Genomic DNA, 12,640 nt, shown 5'->3' on the forward strand with positions numbered 1-12,640 from the left:
ACAGTACCCTAAATGTGATCTGAAATTATTGAACATATGAAGAATCAGAAAATGTGACTATTTTAAAGAGAAATATCAACTCAGATAATGAAGATGCTGGAATTATCAAGCAGGCATTTTAAAGTAGCTGTTTTAACTGTGCTCAGTGAGGTAAAGATGCTTATAATGAATGAAAATACAGGGAATTTTAGTAGAAAGACAAAAAACATGAAGAGAGAATCGAAAATTCTAGAACAGAAAAAGTGTTTCTGAATTAAAGAATTCCCTGGATGAGCTTAACAGCAGAATGGAGATGACAAAGGAAAGAGTCCATGAACTTGAAGAAAGGTTAGTAGAAATTATTCATTCTGAAAAAGCAAAATAATAAAGATCAGAAATTTTAACAGATATTTAAGCATCTGTGGGCAATAGCAAAAAGTCTAACACAGTTGTAATTGGAGCCCAGAAGAGAGGAAAGAGAATGGGCCCGAAAAATGTATTTGAAGAAAATATGGCTGAAAGTTTCTCTAGTTTGATGAAATATACAATATTACAGATTCAAAAAGCTAACCAGAAGAAGGCAAATATAAATCAAACTAAGATCATCATTGTCAAACATCTGAAAACCAAAGGTAAAGAGATTATCTTGAAAACAGCAATAGAAAAATGACTCATTACCTACAGGGTAATAATGATTTGAAAAACCACAAACTTCATAAAGTGATGGAACAATGTCCTTAAAGTACTAACATAAAGTCCTGGAACTACGCGGGATCACCAAGGAAGTAGAGAAGAGGAAGCAAGAATAGGTGAAGTGGTAAGAAAGATGGAAAACAGAGTGGGAAGTATCCTGGAAAATGATTTGAGAAAGAGCCTATGGTCAACTGTGTCAAATGCTGTATTGTGTCAAGGGCAGAGAATGACTGTTGGATTGAACAACAAGGATGTCAGTAATAATTTTGACAGGAATAGTTTTGGTAGAACAGTGGGCATAAGGCTTGATTTGGAGTGGGTTTAAGAGAATGAGAGGAAAGGAATTGAAAATATAATTAAAGGCAACTTTCGAAGATTTCTGCATAAAAAAGAAATGGAGTAGTAGGTAATGTGGAGACTGGGGTCAATATAAGGTTTTGTTTTGTTTTGTTACATGCTGATTAGCAAAAAAAGCAAAAAAAAAGTGATAATTTTGATAAAAAGGGAAAGAATTGTGCAGTGTTATCACATCTATAGAAGAAAAAAAAGCCCAAAATAGCCAGTTGAGTTAGAATAAAAATCATGCACATAAATATATTATTTCATTATCTTATCCTCTCTATCTTGGGCAAAGCTTGTTTCTCCCCAGCCTTTACTATTTATAATTTAATCATTTGTCAGTGCAAATATTTGAAAAGTATGTCCACTAAAAATTATGTAAAATTCTATGATTTTATAAAATAGTAACTTTGATTTCTTTGTATTTTTAATTATGGACATTCTCCAAAATATGAGCAGTATATATTTAAAAAATTGTTTTTTAAAGATTTTAAAACTCTGAATATATTTTTCTAATAACATTGATGTTATATGAGGTAATTTATTCTGACCAGTCTACAAAATTCTGTAAAGTAGCTGAGTTGTAATACTCATTATCTGAGAAGTCTCAGTTATTCAGATTTTTATTTCTATGGAAAACTTATTCTAGTTTTCAATCCAAGATTCTGGAACACATCTTCCATTGTGAAGTGGACTTAAAGGTGGGAGTGGAAACACAGCCTCCTAGTCACACTCCCCACCCTCATCTTCCAGCAGTGAGGGTAAACCATCAAAGTTCTCATGGCACCAAGGATTCAAGCAATGGGGTAATGGAGCTCCTGGACATTTATTTTCTCACCAGTGAAAATTAATGAAGACCCAAGAGTTACTGCAGCAATAGTGATGAGAAGAAGTTTCAGCAGCTAGAGTGTTTTGGTGAGTTCTTCATTACATGGCTGTTTATACCATATGTAAGGGTGTGTTAAAGTCTTTCTGTGTGTGTGTGTGCACGCACACACATACATGTGTATACTGTTGTTCTGTGTATACTGAAGTCCTGTTGACCTGAAAACCTAACATGTAAAAAATGCCAATGAATAAACTTTTGTTCCCATCTTTGCTTTTATGATTAAGGGAGCAATGTCCATTAAGTAAACTAAAAGCAGATTTATTCCCACACATATTTGAAAGTATATACAGGAAAACTCCATTTCCTGTGCATTCTGCACCTATAAGATTAGCATTGATGATGATATATGTTTTAAAGATGATGCTCAGGGCAGGGGAAGATATCCTGAAGGGAATTCTGAATCACCCATAGTTAAACTATTTTCAGATTCAGTACTCTTACAAATCTTAGAACATTGATAAATCATATAATTCTTGGGTAAAATGAGTATTAACTAGAATAGCTCCCAACTATAGGGGTGAAAACTTAAGGTTGTGTCCTTAAGTGGAGAGACACCTTATTTAGATCTATTGAAGTAATTTTTTTTTTAACTTTTCTTCTTGATCTTCTGGGTCATCATTATAACTGGCTCCATTAACTATTTTCTGCCTGTCTTGAAATGTAAAGCTGATAGTTTTAGATATACTTTGGACTTGAAGAATTGGAGGTGTGTTTGCCTATTTGTGAGGACAACGAATCACTCGAAACTTGCTGGTTGTGATACACACACACACACGCGTGCACACACACACAAACACACACACACACATCTCAGATGCCCAAGAGGAGCACTTGAGTTCAGAAGGTTTAGAGTCATTGTAATTACGATTCACTGAGAGAAAGAATTATAGCTAAGTAATTTTCTTTTCTTGTTTCAAAAGAAATGGGTACACAGATGTATATTCTGAATACTTAGAGAGTCTTAATTGCCTGCCACGGGGTAGTATTTAGGAGCATGATTAAATGGGTTAAGACATCTGTAGAAAGGAAACCTCTAAGTAAGAGGCGATGTACTACTGGTTAATGCTCCTTCTGAGATTGAATTTAAGATTTATAGCATTCCCCATTTTTTTTTTAAAGTAGTATATGGTTTGTGTACATATTGTTAGAAACTGAATTGTTCACAAAGATATATTTTATGCTGATTCATTGGCATTGTTTCTAAAATAACAGTTGCTATTTCAGATCTTTCTTTTCAAAAACTGCACATACTTAAATACCAAGATCTCTTCTCTATAATCTTGTTCTTCTAAGATATCACTGGTCCTGTGATCAGGAGTTATTTGTTCAATCATGACCTGTGGGGCTTTCATAACCTCTTATAAACTTAAGTGCCAATCACCAGGCTGGATATAATTACGTTTTGATGATTTCTTTGAGCTTTGAAGGCTAATGGATAGCCTCAAGTATTTAAATAACTGCTTGAACTTTCTTAATTGATACAAACTGTCTGTAATAATTCCACTTTGTCTAGTATGCCACCTGAACAGCTTTATCTTAGGTTTATATACTTAATTGATAGTGTTCAGTGGTACATGATATTTATGTGAGCCTTTGGCGTATTGAACTCTATATGAGATAATCATTCTAAGTTATATTTTAAAACTGTGTACAACTTCAAAAACTAAAACTCTGGATTCAGAGTTTGTATGCTAGATCAACAAATTTACTATTTCATATCAAATTTTGTTAGTCTTTTGTAAACATACTAAAACTTACACAAATGATTTTTCCTTTTTTTTTCACATTGCAGATTTATATGGACACATGTTTATGTTTCAATTAAAATAAAAGTAACCATGTTAACTTATGAAAACCATACCAAATGACCAATATCTAATTATAATGAACAATTATTTGAAAACTCTTAATTTTCATTGAAGGGTTTTATTGATTTTCTACATTAAAAATAATCAAGATGTATTTGGAGGAATAATTCGGTTCATAGCTTATTTTCCTTTAAAAAAATCACATCTTAAAATGTACAGTATATATTGATCAGAATCAGGATATAATGTAAATCATTAGAACAGAAACTGTGGAAGTAAAAAGCATTATTAAGTAAGAAAACATTTTTTTAAATTTCTCTTTAAGAATTAACCTTAGCATCCTAGATTTGCATCTAGAAATGTCTGAGTCTGAGTCCTTGTTCTGCAGTGTGACTGTCATGTGACATTTGGCAAGTTATGATACGTTTATGAATAGCTGTTTGCTTATCTGTAAGATGGGAAAAATTATGAAGACTACAATAATTATCTCAAATACTCAACATCTCTTGATATTTCATGGACAGTCAATAAATGCTACCTTATTATCATTAACATAACTATTATTGTCATTATCATAAGAAATACCTTATTTTTAATTTCATCTTGATTATAACCATAAATTATGATCCAGATTTGGCTTAAGATGATCTTGAATTAGTTCCAAAAACAAAGTAAGTTCCTGAAGCATTAAGATATGATACCATTAATGTTATTTACAAGAATATTTCAGAAAATCTGAAGGCAATTCATTTTTCTGAAAATAATTCCTTGAAGCAGGTACCATTTTTGAATGTATATATTTGGAATGTTTGAAAACAATGGATATTCTATAATTAGTTCTATATTGCATATTTTTATTCATTGTATTCTGCCTCTTAATAAATAGATGTAAAATATTATGTCATTAAATAGGTATTATTAAATCTGAGTCACCAAACTTAGATCAGTCTCAGATTGCCTGCTTATATTGCTAGCCAAATAAGTTTTGGTGTTAGTATTGTTTGATAGTTTTTATTTGAAAACATGTGGGGGGTGTGTGTATATTTATATGTATGTCTTTTTTTTTGAGCATTAACAACTAATATACCACAGTAAAAAATCTTTGAAATAAATCTTTGCTACAGTGTAGATATATGATTTGAGGGTTCTGCATGACTTAGTAAGAAATACTTTAGCATTGGGAAGCATATATTATACTCAGAATTTTTTTATTAAAAATAATTTTTTTTATTAAAAAGGAAATAGAGTCATTTGAATATATCTTCCCCCAGTGTTAGAAAATAAAAAGAGTAAGAGTCATGGTTTAGGAAAAAACCAAACTGTATATAAATAACTCTGCTACATCCACTAGTTCTTGGATACAGGTTGATTAATTTTGCAAGTTGATAATTTTGGCATGTATTATTCCCAGTTCCAAGATTTGATGGATATAGTATAGCCATTTATGTGAAATTTCCTTTTCTACTGGTAGCCACTAGTCACATGGAACTATGAACATTTGAAGTTTTGCTTGTGTGACTGAGAAATAGAATTATAAATTTTATTTGCTATTTATTTATATTTATATTTAAACAGCCAAATGTGGCTAGGGGATAGAGTTCCAGATTTATGAGTAGTTTTCATATATGGTTACATTTATGCCGTGGCTTGCTGTTGACAATGCCCAGGGTACAAAGTGCTTCGGGATGGCATATCCCTAAACCTATCTCATCATTTTATAGACATGGCCCATGCAGAAGTTTATAAAGCAGCAGAATCCCCAATAGAACTTAATTTCTGATTTCCTATGACAAGTGATAAACTTGGTAGATGGCGATAATGATCTTCAACAACCACAATAATTAAACTCTATGTGCCATTCTGTGGCGTACTGATAAGAAATGAGAAAAAGGATACAGTATAAAGGGAACATTTTTATAACTAGACTGTGCTTCTTATCTTTCTAGTGAGTCTGTTGACAGAAATGGCCATATTCTTAATAAGCATTATCCCTGGGCTTGGTTAGAAATCATTAGCTGAATTCATTATGTGAAAGTCACTAATTTGAGTAACACAATCCTATTTGATAAAGAATGACATTGATGTATAAATCAAAGTGGGCAACTTTTCAGTATTTTCTGATAATAAAGTATAGACTATTTTAATAGTAGTGAATTCATGTTATAATGAAGTAGACAGGGTCAGTAATTTGGGGATCAAAGGGCCATTGCACATAAATTACTAAACAAATGCCAAAAGCCATCTAGACACTGAGACAAAAATCTTTATGTCCTCTTTTCAGTTATATACTAGCTGCTTTATATTTTGTTCTTGTGCTAGAACAGAACATCAAGCAGCTAGCATCTATGAAGCAAATAACAGCAATGTGAACTTCAAAGTTACCTTAACTGTGATGGAACACAGAAGATATTGCTACATGGTTGTTTTCATTTTCCCAGTTTTGATTTCACAATGGATCTCCCTGGTCAATCAATCATTCTTCTCTATTATTAAGTTTATTTATGGGAGGACCCATAATAAGAAATTCTGATCCTTGGCATTTCAATAAGAATAATTTTGGCAGTGTTTTGCAGGATTAAATCTTTAAGATTTTATGGCTTCTAGTCCCAAATGCTAAAGACTTTTTGGTAGAATTTTAGTAGATACTAATAACGTTTCTGCTAGAAATTGGAACTAGGCTCAAGTTCTATTGAAAAGGTATTCTTGAAATTAATAGTCGTAAACTGTTAACTATCTGTAGGGGTGGGCCCATCTTGTGTTAAAAACAGTTTATAATATTCTGGTGATATATATGAGATAATTCTTGATACCAATAAAATTTTGTTTGTGGAAAGGGAAAATGCTCTGAGTTTTAAATGTTTATATATTTTGAACTTGCCATGGAGGCATGTGCTTTTTATTTCCTTGAGATATTGTTTTAAAATCCTCTGTTTAAAAATGTTCTTCTTTGAGCTTTAGTAATGATTATAGGTTCATATAGAGCAGCTCATCAAATGTTGGGCAGAACAGGACAGAAATAATAGCAAGAGAGTTTCTGAGTTTGGGAGAGCTGAGCCCAAAACTGAGCTTAAAGTTAAATAAAATGTCCAATTTGGGTATCTATGAGGATTTGATATACTAATTCCTTTCTTGATATGCAACTTCTTTTTTATCTTTGTAGTAACCTATGAATATAAAACTGACTGACACTCATTTAAATTTGCTGTCTCGTATTCTATTGGAAAGATCCCTGTTTAGAACTACAGGATATAAGGACAAGCATATGCTTTACTCCTAATAAATTAATAATGAAGAGAGAGCCATCATTTTTTTTTAAAGATTTTATTTATTTATTTGAGAGAGAGAGAGAATGAGAGAGAGCATGAGAGGAGAGAGGTCAGCTGGAGACGCAGACTCCCCACCGAGCAGGGAGCCCGATGTGGGACTCAATCCCTGGACTCTAGGATCATGACCTGAGCCGAAGGCAGTTGCTTAACCAACTGAGCCACCCAGGCACTCAAGAGCTATCATTACTACATTGTAAATTATACAGTAAGTCTTAGGTGATTCATTTAGTAGCTTAAACACCTAGGAAATTTCACTAGTTGTCAGCAGTTGGAAATGCATATTAATTGCATGCTCCATCCCACATCTGAAATAAAAGGAGAATGTCAGGAATAGATTAATTCTCGTTTCCTTCTGAATATCATATTTTAATTTCTTTTATGTTTCTTTAATCTTTTTAGCAGTGCTGAAGGATTTGGAAGATGTTGATTAAAGCGTTTCCTCTGATTAATTATATTTTGGCTTTCAACTGTTTTATTTTAAAATGAAGTGCACACACATTGTCTGGATTATATGAGCATCTGCTCTTCCCAGTCTCTGCAAATATTTATATAAATCTTACTGCCACCCTGCTCCCTCCAAGTTCTCACTGCTTAGCTAATCCTGATTGCATCTCCTCATTAAACCATCTTCAGGATATGGAAACATAAATAAAACAGACTAACAGCCTACATTTCAGGGATATTTGTGTGCATGGCTTACCATTTAACTCATGTTATTAAATTCTCAGAATTCATTCTGAAATTACAGGGTTTCCTTTACCTCTGCTTCCTCTATTTATACATATGATTATTATTAACAGAAGAACTATTTTGGTCATGATGACTATGACTTTATAGAAAAGATACACTATATTTTAAGTAAGGTTTATGAGATTAATATGACTGGAAATTTAGAAGTTAGTAAGCAGCTTAAAGGTGATGCATAAGTGTTGAATATCTCCATTTTTTTTTTTCCTTTTAACTATCTTTCCTGTTTGTTTCTTCCTTTGTTATTTATCTATGGTTTCAGAGAATAAAATATAGTACCACTCCACAGGAATCCAACGCTAGGACTTACTATAAAGATTGTCCTTCACCTGGGTTTCCTTAACTAATTATGGCTTTCATTTGGGGACAGTACTTTAATCTGGGGTCTTAGCTTTATTTCGTGCTTTGATACAGAGTGAGAGACATCTATTTGACTTCATTTTACAAATTGTCCTTTGACCATGTAGTTTCTATAGACAGAATGATTTTTTTTATAGTAAATTTCTAAGACTGAGAATTTCTGTTCTTGCAGCTTTATGTAATTATGTTCAAAGGGGTTTGAATTAAAATGGAACAGATGTGTCCATCTTTAATTATGGTGTAACAAATTGTGTTACTTTAAGGTTTTATTAAGTGAAACGCTCATCTTTATGTAATAATGGGTCAGTCAGTTTCAAAATGATATCGGTGAACACAGCGTACTGCCTATTTTACTTGGACTTCAAAAGGACAGTTAAAATTCAGAGGCTCTGCATATAGAACCAGAAGAAACTATAGAAAATAGGCATAATTTGTTATTTCAAGTTAAGTGAAAACAATTGTTAGAAACATAAGAATTTTAATGTCATCTAAGTAAGTCCAAAAAGGTAACATTTGGCATGACAGATATATCTAAAGTGTAGTGGGGGAATATGCAACTCTGCATTAGAAAATGTAATTTTTAGGTTTCCTGAAGGCTCTTTTGTATTCTTTTGTGTAGATACTCTCTTATAAATGAGTAGCCAGGATTTTTTTTTTTTTTTTGAGGGTGGACCACTTCTAAGTCAGTACAATAAAGCCCTTTTTAGAACTAGCGTGCATCTACTTAGAGAACCAAAAATTTGCAAGAAGAATATGGGTAAGCACCAATCCTGTGATGCAAGTCCCATCCCAGTGTTTCCATTTCTGTCATTAGTACCACATCCGTTTATGCTTTAGGACATTTTCAACTCCTTACATTTTTCCATTCCCCTAACCCAGTCTATCACCAATTATTAATTTTATTTTTGACTTTTTTTCTTTACACACTCTCTCTGCTCCCTTGTGTCCACTGGAATCCAGGCTCCATTACCGCATACCCAGATTATTGCAATTGTTTTCTAATACATTTTCTTGACGTTTCTCTCCCCTTTCCACTATCTTCTTCAATTCATTGCTACTCTTTAATATTATGACACACTATTTCCTAAAATATTGTGATAGATCTAAATTGTCTATTATACAAAGCCATATTTTTAGGTCTGGTCTTCAGGATCACCCATAATCTCTAAGCACCTTCTTCTCACTATTCCTCAATAAAGCTAGTGATATGATCTTGCTTTCATAATGTCTTTCAGTAACTGAACCCAGCTTCCACATGGCAGGATTATTCATTTCATGCCAAAATATACACCTTTATCATCACCTGTATGCTCTTTCTTCAGCCTAGGATGCTCTGGTGGCTTTTTCACTAAACACTTGGCCTTTCTTGAAAGGCGAGATTCATCACAATGTAGTGGTTTTATCTTTTCCTTTTCTTTTCTCACTTTTCCCTATCTGAGTTGACAGTTCAGTTTTGATTCATACCCTATTTTCTAAACTTGTTTTGAGTTTTCATAAAAATCTTAATCTTGTGAAATAAGGTCTGATTCACAAAGGGACTCAATGAAAAGTATACCTTAGTTGATGAGTTGACAAGCCTTCTTTGAGAGAGTCATTGCTAAGACTGTATTTATTGGGATGGATAGGGGGGCAAAAAGAGTTGGGTAAAAGAAAAAAATTGGGAAATGAATATTTTATTTTATTTCAGTGTCTATAAAATTGTTAGTCCTAAGGAAGCAAATGCACTAAATTCAAAGAGAAAACATGGAAAAAAAAGATAGATAGGGTCTTATTCATATTTTCCATTTATCTATTTTTCATTTTCAAGTGATGGAAAACTGTTATAATAAATGTTTTCATGGGCGCCTGGGTGGCTCAGTGGGTTAGGCCGCTGCCTTCGGCTCAGGTCATGATCTCAGGGTCCTGGGATCGAGTCCCGCATCGGGCTCTTTGCTCAGCAGGGAGCCTGCTTCCCTCTCTCCCTCTCCGCCTGCCTCTTTGTCTACTTGTGATCTCTCTCTGTCAAATAAATAAATAAAATCTTTTAAAAAAAATAAATGTTTTCATGTTCTTTTCTACCGGTTTTCACATCTGTGCCAGCTCTGAGTTATTTTCAGATGACTGATTTGTCTCCTAATTAGGTATCATTTCTTCTGCGAGAGCGCCAGGCCCTGTTCCCTCTACTTTCAAATAATTGCCTCTGAGTTGCAGACGTTGCCTATTGGAAATTGTATAAAACAAGATACTGAGTTAGGATAGATGAAGTTTGGGATTTAGTAAGAGCTGGGGGATGCCTGTGTGGCTGAATCAGTTAAGCGTCTGCCCTCAGCTGAGGTCATAATCCCTGGGTCCTGGGATTGAGCTCCACATTGTGCTCCGTGCTCGGAGGGGAGCCTGCTTCTCCCTCTCCCTCGCTGCTCCCCCTCCTTGTATTCTCTCTCTCTGTGTCTCTGTCAATTACATAAATAAAATCTTAAAAATCAATGAGTAAACTTTACAGAATTTTAGTAAACACCAGATATTGAAAGAGGATCTTAACAGACTAGCCATATTCATCTTTCATCTCTTAGAGACAAGTTACAACAAAGAGACAAATTAAAACAATAGAACATTAAGTCGGAATGCAGAGCAATAGATTTCAAAATAGAAGACATACCCAGGGAGCCATTGTTAAGGTGTCCCTTCTCAACTCAAAGCTGCTGCTGCATATCCTGCTCCCGTAAGATCTTCTGGTCTCTGTCCTTTTGTTACCCCTCCTTCCCTCAGTAGACATGCCCACTCACATTTTCAGGATCCAAGGAAGGAAACAAAGCTTAATATTTGGGTCAATCAGGGCATCAGGATAGCTGATGCAGTTTGATACTTTCTCCTGTAAACCTCAACACAAAACTCTGGATTCTCATTTAAGGACTAACAACACCTTTAACTCTGATGAATTAAAAAAATAAGGTAAGAGCTACAACTGAGTTAGTTATCTAATATTAGAAAACAAATGTTGATCATTGGGTTCCCTTGGTTCACTAAGCATGTCTTTGTGACCTGAACATATACAGTACAGGGTTTTTCTTATCCCTTAATAACCAATTTGAAGCAACACAAATATAGTATATTAAAAAGTATGGAGCAGAGTAAATTAAAAGTAATACACGAAAGTGAGATGCTACAAATGGATAATATGATTTCAAATAAATGAGTGCAAAGTGCACATGGCTTCAGAGATGTTGACTTCTTGTCTTTTATTTTTCTAATATCATATTATCACAATGTTTATTATAAAAATTTTGGACAGGGAGAAAAAAGTCAATATATTGGTGATAATCTTACCAAGAGGTAGCTTTGTATAGACAGAGACTTTTTATTAAAAAATTATATCACAATTATGCTGTTTAGTAAAATTTTTTATTTAATATATAGTCATTTTTATGTCAGATTAATACTATACTAGAGTTTCAGTGTCCAATTTAAAGTAACACTGAATGTAAGGTAGTTCCCATTTGCCCTACTAGAAGCCCAATTTATTTAGTTATAAAGACTCTTAAAATCACATATTTTAGCAAATACTAAATTCATTTTAAAATGCCAATTTTTAAAAATCTTATGTTTCATGAAATGCCACTAATTTTTCATCATTGGAGACATTCTTTGGAGTCACCAGCTTTTTAGAGCCCATCATCTATACTTTGTATCTGTTTATGATGCAGTTACTGGAAATTTCATACCATGATATAAGTATTCATTTACATAACATTAAGGCTTATAGTATTTTTGTTAATCTCCACAATATAATCATTTGTCTTATTGCTTTTAAAAGTGATCTTATTTACCACAATATCAACATGTGGAATTGTGTGGTCGGACTCTCGGAATAACTATTAAATATGTTAATTTTCTATAATTACATTTTTTTATTTCAGTCATGTTAACTCCGTGTCATATCTGTCTCTCTATATCTATCTATCCATCTATCATCATCTATTTAAATATATGCATAAACCAGCTAACTTTAATGAAGGCTATTTTGGGCTAATGTCTTCTCCCAATTCCCACAATGCTATTCAAGACAAATTAAGGAAGCACCATTTGGAAATACTGATTTTAAGCTAACTCATTTTGGGGGCAGGGCAGAAGGAGGGGGAATGAGAGGATCTTAAGCAGGCTGGATGCCCAGTGTGGAGCCTGACTTGGGGCTTGATCTCATGACCCTGAGATCGTGACCTGAGCCGAAATTAAGAGTTGGATGCTTAACCAACTGAGCCAATCAGGTGCCCCTCATTTTTTTTTCAGGGATCATTTTGAGGGAAAGAAGTTTATCTTACATTTGAGCGTGTAGGTTGTAGGAAAGGGGATGGCAGGGAAGTAGAGGAAATATGTCTTTGAGGGTTTTTTTTTTAAACTTTATAAAAACTTTATACTCTCCAAGTAGGCAATGAGAGCTTTTTTAAATTTTTAAAAATTTTTTTATTTTTATTTTTTAAATAACACTGAATCTGGAGTTGATTTTGTAGATATTTGACATAGTC

The 12,640-nt window shown here is 33.4% G+C and overlaps 1 protein-coding gene across 9 annotated transcripts in view; it reads left to right on the top strand.

Moving 5' to 3' along the window:
* The first annotated feature begins 257 nt into the window (after positions 1-257).
* The window catches only part of CSNKA2IP (casein kinase 2 subunit alpha' interacting protein), a 131,969-nt gene continuing 119,586 nt past the window's right edge, over positions 258-12,640 (top strand). For 4 of the 9 annotated variants that reach the window (XR_007125973.1, XM_047722413.1, XM_047722364.1 and 1 more), the window contains exon 1: positions 1,725-1,926. The gene's annotated coding sequence lies outside the window, so the exon portion shown is untranslated. Of the gene's footprint in view, positions 328-359; positions 612-1,724; positions 1,927-12,640 lie in introns of those variants that run through there. The other 5 variants (XM_047722390.1, XM_047722356.1, XM_047722379.1 and 2 more) reach the window with 5 other exon arrangements.

This window comes from Lutra lutra, chromosome 1, assembly GCF_902655055.1.
Source record: "Lutra lutra chromosome 1, mLutLut1.2, whole genome shotgun sequence".
NCBI classification, from domain to species: Eukaryota; Metazoa; Chordata; class Mammalia; order Carnivora; family Mustelidae; genus Lutra; species Lutra lutra.